Source organism: Lutjanus erythropterus, chromosome 14 (assembly GCF_056507025.1).
Source record: "Lutjanus erythropterus isolate fLutEry1 chromosome 14, fLutEry1.hap2, whole genome shotgun sequence".
NCBI lineage: Eukaryota > Metazoa > Chordata > Actinopteri > Lutjaniformes > Lutjanidae > Lutjanus > Lutjanus erythropterus.
Window position 1 is genome coordinate 2796504 of NC_139330.1, and position 8729 is coordinate 2805232.

General features: G+C 39.3%; 1 long non-coding RNA gene across 1 annotated transcript in view; it reads right to left on the reverse strand.

Annotated features, from left to right (window-relative positions):
- LOC146315017 (uncharacterized) overlaps positions 1–5790 on the reverse strand; it is a 62339-nt gene extending 56549 nt beyond the window's left edge. Inside the window, exon 1 of the long non-coding RNA XR_014771855.1 lies at positions 5684–5790. This is a non-coding gene — a long non-coding RNA (uncharacterized LOC146315017). The remainder of the gene's footprint in view (positions 1–5683) is intronic.
- Positions 5791–8729: the final 2939 nt, after the last annotated feature.

Here is an 8729-nt window from a genome sequence, read left to right on the forward strand (position 1 = left end):
ATAAAATATGCAACCAAGATGAAATCAGAGAATTAGCAGATGCACAGTGTCACAAGACTCAGATCAGGGTCAGACCAAAAAACTTGATGGGGACAGCCCTGGAAAAATAATTCAACAATATAAAACCAAAACTAATAAATCAATGTAATTAAAAAAAAGAATTCACAATGAAATCAATAAAAACAAATAAGTGCATTGGAAATGTAAATGATACAAAAAAATAAAAATACATAAAGGAAATAAAACATTCAAAATAATAATACTGAATAATAACACAAATAAAAATATATTAATAATTGAAAAATAACACACAAAGTAATGCCACCCGCATTGAACATATGAGGAAAAATCCCCAAAAAGCTTCCTGTCAATACAAAAACATCAGTAGATTTATATTGTTGATCTGCTGATCAAACTTTCTATCCTCTGTGGAGATGCAGTGCCGTGCAGAAAACCAGACTTAAACAAGTGTAATGTTTATGGAGGGGATATCCAGTCCAGACCTCTGATCACCCACTCTGACCAGTAAACAGCAAATCAAACCCACAGAGGACAGACAGGCTGAGCATCTCTGTCTCAGTTTGTCTCCACACACACACACACACACACACACAGCAGTCATACTGAGCCGGTCCAGCCAGCCTGGGGGCGTTGTTTGGCCAACACTAAACCAGGAGATCCCTCACTGGACTCCACTTGGCTGCTCCTGACCTCTGTACACTCGCCGTCTGGCCACAGGCTTGCAGCAATTGGCAGGCCCGCCGTGTCTCTGGCACATGCCCACTCCGAGTTCATAGCTTTTGACCCGCGTGTTGAGGGGATGCGTTTGGCTCGTACTTCCACATATAAACATTAGAGAGCGTAGCCGAGGGCCAGTTTGGCCCGAGCAGCCGAGTTTCACAGGCTGACACCGGTTGAATTAAAACACCTGATGTTCTCAATCTGTCTCAGAGCCAGTTACAGCCACTGTCCTTTGGCAGTCTGGGCCCGTGTTAGTCAGCACGTGAATCGTAACATTAAGTGATAGTAACACACTGAGTGCATTTATGAAAACAAGCAAATGCAGCTCAAAGTGCTTCATAGCCAACTTCATATAACACCAGTGAGGAATTACATGGAACTTTGCAAGTTAAAGGAACAACTCATCCCAAAATCAAAAATACGTGTTTTTCTTCTTACCTATAGTGCTGATTATCCATCTGAGTTGCAGAATTTTGGAGATATCGACCATAGAGATTGCTGCATTCTCTCCAATATGTCACTAAATGGCACTCCATGTGACCAAAAAATCCACAGACCTTGTGGTAAGCAGTTTCATGTGTAGAACTACTTTTATTCTGCAGAGAATCCACTGGAACCTCTTTCTTTTCTGCTAGAAAGAAAGTTGTTCCAAGCCAAGTGCCATTTGGCCCCATTATACTGGAGAGAAGGCAGACATCTCTACAGTCAATATCTCCAAAACTCTGCAACTCACACAAAAACTGTCTCGATGGATAAGTAGCACAGCAGCCCAGGGGAAAATACGTATTTTTGATTTGGGGGTGAACTGTCCCTTTAACAACATTCAGCACAGAGGGTCTACCGTCGACTTTCTCCACTCAGTGAGCACGACTGAGATTTTGGCATTGATTGATTTCTAGCTGAGAACTGGTTGATATTTGGTCTAAACATCTAAGCCCTCTTTCAACCAGATAAAATGCAGCTATAACACAAACTTCTTTGATCATTTTGAAAATTTATTCAGGTGTAGGTTAAAAGAGAATATTAAAGGTTGGGTAAAACAACAATAAATGTGTGTTCTGAGTTTATCATTTGCCTAGAATAAAATCAGGCCTTCTCTGCTCTCAAATGCTGGGGGCGTGTCCATTCCACTGTCTCAGAGTCAAACACCACTATGACATGAAAATGACCTGAAACATCGATGCTCCATCTACCATGTTCAGACATGTTTGAGCCACCAGAGCCAGAGGACGGTGACAGGTTGGTCAGGATGGTATTTTGTTTTTTCTCCTATGTTGGGTTGTTGGAACTGAAGTGAGCTGAAGTGACATGATGACTGATGTGACTGATTTGGACTGAGAGAGTCACTGAGTGTATGTTTGTAACTGACAGTTAGGGAGGGTGAGGGAGGGGGAGGCGTGTCGTTCATGTGTCAGATTGTGGGACTCATATAGTGTTGGGGGCCATGGCTCCTGTACTGCACCAAACGATGTTTCAGGTCCGCCTAAGAAATCCCGAGTTTAACAGTCTAACTGCACAATTCAGTACAACTAGTCTTTTCACATGTTTTCAGCAACTATTTTCTAATATGTTTAATGAGTTTAGAGGAAAAACTTCATTTTTCCTTAACAGAGTTCAAAGTTTTCATACCATCAAGAAGCTTCCCGGTCAGGAGAAGTTCTGTGTCTAAAATAAGAAATTGTGCCTATTGTTGTAGCCTAACATGCACTTGCAAGTACTTGGTCATGTTGGTTACAGCTTTGACTTTTCCACAGATAAATGTACTAGGAGCTGCAGAGTTGGGAAAAGTTAGTGTTTCTTCAGGCCTCTCTAGCAGAGAGACTTTGGGCAGATAGGTGACATAGTCTAAAGAGCGACAAAGTCCACAAAGGCATAAGATGTTGTGGATGATGAATGGGTTGTGCGGTACTTTCATCCAGGAGTCTGGGGTTTGATTCCTATGTGAGGTTTTTCTTTTTTTCTGGCTTTCAACTGAGAAATTTGGATGTGATTTTTGAGTGAGGCTCCAAAGTGACGAAAGGCAAATATTTCCACATTGTAAAGGATGAAAGTGTCACTGTTGCAAATCCCACTGAAATATGGTCTCCATGTGAGCATTCAATCAATGTCTTTAAATAGTCGGAGGGGAAAAAAACTCACTTTTGAACCTAATCTGAAAGTCTTTTCACTGGTGAGCATTGTTGTTTTTCACGTCTTTTCAACAGCAAGATGCTCACTGGGCCGAATAGATGACATTGAAAATGTCGGCCTTGTGTTTTAGCAAGGGCAACAAAAACTGAGCTTTTGGAAAACAATGCCATATTCCTGCCGAATACAACTCTTCGTTGCTACTAAATTGCTGTGATCACTCATTCAAAATGTTCATATTGATGATCACACAATACAGGTTTGATCATGAGGTTATAGGTCAACCTTGACTCCCTGACGAAGGCTTGATGCCGAAATGTGTGAAAGTTTGTTCGTTTTAAGGTCTAACATGACCATGCCATGACAATAAAGGCAATTAAATTGTTTTCAAAGAGCGCCTTGGAGTTTTTTGTGATTTTAAGGTCAACTTTATTATGACCATACAGAGAACAATTACATTTTGAGATTCAGTGTCTGCATTTGACCCATCCCAGTATTAAAAACAGTGAGTGGTCAAAGTGCAGCATCAGTGGACCCACTCCTGTTTGATCAGTGGTACTGACTGGAACTCTGACCTAACATACAAGATTTTTTCTGGTGATTGTGACCAGAACACTTGGAGAAAACCTGGGAAGAACATGCAAACTCCACAGAGAAAGGCCAGGTCAGAACTAGGATTCAAACCCACAACCTTCTTGCAGTTTGGCAAAAGTACAGGACCGTGCCGCCTTACAGGCTGTACCTGTGGAAACTCTTTACCAGATGTTGCCGTGATGCACAACTATTGTTTCTGTTGTTACATTGTTCAGTCATGTTAATGTGGAGATCTTTGCAGTGTCATCAAACTTCTGAAATGCTGAAAAGTTGACACTCTAAGCCAATTCTTAGAGCAAAAAACTTTCTAAAATGGGGATTATCAGGAAAGACCCAAGCTGAAAGTGACTAACCAACTACTATACTGTATACCTAATCATAGATTTCTACTCATTTGCAATCATGAAAGTTGAAATATCCAATGTGAAAACAAACCCCAACAGCCAAATGTTTGTCTTTTTAACGTGTCCCATCAGCAACATAATTATGTTACCAATGGTTCAGTTTTAGTTAAGTTTAAAACAAGCCTTCCAAAGTGTAAAATGACTGACATAGTCTGCCAAAACTGTCAATACACCAATCATCTGCGGTGTGATGTCTACACTAAAGATAAGATTTTGATATAGATATGCACCTGGCCGAATGTGTGATCAAGATAAAGTTTCATCATTTGCAAAGTTTAGAACCCAAAAGTCTAACGTGAACATATTTTCACAGCAAAGGATTCAGAGAAGAGACTATTTGAGGAAGAGGACACGCTCCCATCGCCATTAGTAGGACTACAGTGGACAGAGTCAGCAGATTCAGGTTCCCGACCTGGACTCACAACAACAAAGAACCAAGCAACCATGGCACACACAATGAGACCATGGCTGAGGAGGCTCAACATGGACTCAAGGACACTCTGCAACTTCTATAGGTGCACTGCTGAGAATATCCTGACTGGCTGCACCGCCGTCAACTGTAAGTCTCTGCAGAGGTGGAACTGCTCAGCACATCACCAGAACAGAGCTGCCATCCATGGAGGACCTCTACACCCAGCAGTGCAAGAAGACGGCCAGCTGGATCATCAGAGACCCAAATCACACCAGTCACAAATATTCTGCCTGATCTGTCTGACAGACCAACACATCCTCTAAACTATACAACAGAATAAAAAGATCATCAGTGAAGCCCAAAACAACACATGAACATGTGAGAGTGTCGAAAATGTTTGCCCCTTAAAGTTGTGTCCCAGATTTCCGTCAACTCTGTCAGACTTGTACAAAAACATGATTTAATATAAAAGGGTTAGCTATACCCTGAGGACCCGTCTCACTTCCTGTTTTTAAAAAAGGGGGAATATTGCTCAAGCACTTTCTTTTTGACAAATGTATTAAATAATAATTGCTATCAGATGTGCCTCAACCATGTCAACTCTGTAGCCCTTCTAAATCAAATCTAAATAAAAATTATGGTTTGAAAATGTGTATTTTTATTAACATTAAGAGAACTCTTAAGAACTTAAAAAAAAATAAAATGGCTGCTCACTATGACTATGCTGTGAAATGAAAAAATATAACATTTTGTGAACTCTGTTTAATGCATTTAATAAAACTTGAATCACTAAGAGGCTGGCCCATTACAAGGTTTAATAGCCAAGAGTTTGATCTTTTGAAATATATTTTTCCAGCATAAAAGAGTAAAACCAAACCCCCCTTTGAAATACGGTTTTGTCCCAATTCTCAAGAGTGAGTGATATTTTAGATTTAATAATTGTAAATTGTAATTTGACCTCTGCACTATTTTATGTCTTGTATTTTAACTGTACTAATGCCATTTTCTTTATATATATTTCTATGATCATTGTTGGAGGGAGCCAAGAAGGTCATTGCCAACAACCTCCTGAGTGTTAGTGCTGTGCATATGACAATAAAGAATTTGAATAATACGGAATAGATGCGTAGAAACAGCACTAATGACAGGGTCAGGGTCATATGCCAAAATAAAAGTTAAGACTGCAAAGAGCAGATTGTCTCACACACACAGACACTCAAGCGATAAGGACCATATCGACCAATAGTGGTGCTGTATCATATTCAGATGGGTGACAGATAGAGTAATGAAAAAAAAAGTGGTGAATCTTTATTGCGGGTAACAAACTTTGAATGTCAGCGAGCATGACGGCCACTGGTTCAGAGAGACGAAGAGAGACAGAGGCTGAGTTGGCATGGATCCCTACCTGGTTGAGAGCGGTTGGCACTCCTCCAGTCAGCGTGCCATCCCGGCTGCCATCTCTCCTCCCAGCCGTCCCGCCCAGGCTCCATGCCCCATTTCCACTCACACTGGGGACGCAACCAGAAAAGCACCAGAAAGACACAAGAGGAGGACCAGTCACTAATCAGGTAGTCACCAGATCAAACAGAGAAGAGGAAGGCCATTTACTATAATGCTTCAGGCCTATCAGACAGTATATACTGCTTCCTTTTATAAACTACGCCTCTTCAAGATCAGTGAAAATACATCAGTTTTAGGGATAATTTCCTTTAAGCATCAGATTTAAAGGGATAGTTTGGATTATTTGAAGTTGGGCTGTAGGAAGTACTTACCAAGTCTGCGTATTACTTACAGGAAATGGCGGTTAGCAAGCCAACAGTTGAGCAGAGAGCAGTACCAGCACGAAAGCTAAGCAATGTACCTTGTGCCTGTTATATAAACCAAATATCACTCTCTCCAAATCAACCAGACTCCACTGGCGAAATCAGTGATTTTTCCGTGCAGACCACAGGAGCTGCTGGTCTACTGCTGCCTTGATTTTTTTTAGTTTGTTTGTGTTATTGTGTGGCTTCAGTGAATGTGAACTAATTTTTAAAGCATCAAAGTCACAATTAAGCAAACAAGCAAATCGAGGTGACAGGAGGAGGCTCTTACGTTCTGCAAGGTAAAATTATTAATTTTGCTATGGAGTTTGGTTGGTTCGAGAGAACGCAATACTTGCCTTGTATAACAGCAGTTTGTCATCAGGACAGGATGTCTGACAGCAATATGCAATATCACACACACTTAAACTGACTTTTTAGGTGTCTAAAATACATTTTGCTGCTGACCCTGTCCACAGCAGTACGTTGCTTAGCTTCCTACAGCAGTCCTCCTGCTGCTTCTCCACACCAGAGGTATGTCAACCACCATCTAACACACTGACTATGAAGAAGTACCTCATACAATCTCACTGCAAAAAGTCCAAACATCCCTTTAAAATGAATGATACAAAAATTACACGCTGCCTGATCAATTTCCATCATAATACATGGAGCAACAAGTGAATGGACCCAAAGTTGAGACTGAGTTGGTACAGTTCAAAAGATTTAATGAAAGCAAAATCAAAATACAAAAACTCACAGAGCAGCCCAAAAGGAAAGAACGGAAAAACAAATTCTAAAAGAGCAAGCGAAGTCCAAAATCCTTGAAATCCTAAAGAAAGTCCAAAAACCTTCCTGGGGAAAACACTACAAGACTTGACACAAAACATGAAGAAGGGAAACACACAAATTAAATACACGGGCAACTAATCAGGGCAGGTGAAAACAATCAGTAAACAAAAAAAGAGGGAAAAACAACAAAGGTGGGAAGTAAAGCAACAGAAACAAGGAGGAAGGCACAAACTTCAAAATAAAACAGGAATAAGTTTCTCAGTTTATGGCAAAGTGTGTCAGGTTGGCAAATATCAGCGAGATTGATCTGTAAAGTCAGAGCTCAACAACACTGAATAAACTTTGTCTGTGTTAAACTGCAAGTTTCAAACCAACTTATGAATTTTTACGAATACAATGAGAAGTTGCTTTGTGTGAATATATTCAAAAGGATAAACTCTGACACTTCATTGTTGCATTTTTGTTTTCTCTCAGATCCACGTGTACCCTGTCGTGTGGTGGTGATAAAGGGTGTGATGACGCGCAGAAAAAGCCCCTGTGTGTCGTGAAATCGAGGACTTTGTGGACATCTGACACCTCTGCTGTGTTCACTCTTTATTTTCTTCCTACACTTGAAGGAGGCCAGTGCCTGTGAATGGCACATGATATTTGAGCAGTAGAAGAAGAAAAAGAAAAACCTTGACATCAAGCTGTATTAAAATATTTAATTTTCATCAGCTTTTATCATATCTTCTCTTTTTTAATACATCAACTTCTAGCTCAGCCAAGATCAAAAACTTTTTCTTTTCTTGTCTTTCTTTCTTTTTTCTTTTTTTTCTTTTCCTTTTTTCTTTTATTTCCATCAAGCAAATTGAAATTGTGCATACAGGTGGAAATGTTTTGATGAAATATTTAAGAGAAAAGAAGTGTTACACATTAATGGTCCAAGGTAGTAAAAAAATGGTCTGACACTGTTCTGAAGTATTGCAAAAGCACCATGATTTTCCTGTTTGGTTCTTAAAGAAATCCCTTCTTCACAAAGAACTTTTAAAACCAAATTATAAAATGTTTATACTTCAGAAATTTCCATCCTACATGACAAAGAAAAAAGAGTAGGAATAATGAAAAGAACAATACTGATGGAAAAAATTACTCAAACTTTATTTATCCATCATAATTTTGGCATTAAGACATTTTTTAAGCCTGTGATCAGCCTTTACATCAGTCGTTACAAACTCAACTTGTGCAACCCAACACAGAACTTTATTTTGAAATCTCATAGAAAATTTCCAAAGCCTGGCTGAATTTTGAGAAATTGTGAATAAAATGATGCACAAAATATCAAGAATATTTCCATTTGATGGAATGATGCAGCCATAAACATACTGATTCTCAGTTTTAGTACTGGAATGACCACAGCAGTCATTTTCACAATTTTCACATTTATATGTGCAATAACTTTGTTTATTTAAAAAATGTTGCTGGGATAGTTACCTGACTTCTCCTATAAGACAGTGTTTCTATTTTCATATATATTTATTTACTGATTGATTTATAATGTTTTTTATATATATAGTACACAAAAGGTAAAGAAAATTAGATAAATTTTACTTATTTCAGCACGGTGACACTGACCGTACAGAAATCGCTGCAGTATATTGTCACTTTTTGCGCAGTAGATGCATCTTGGTTGCTTGCAAGCGGCCTTGACTTCCATTAATTCGCCTTCATTAAAATACAACTAATTAGACTAAATCATCCTGATCAGTAGAATAATTGAGGAATTTGAGGAGCATAAAGTAGGGGAGACTTGAGATGGTTGTAACCCTTTTTGTCTCAGCACCTATAACTCCATGAATTTTTGTGTTTAAGCTCTAA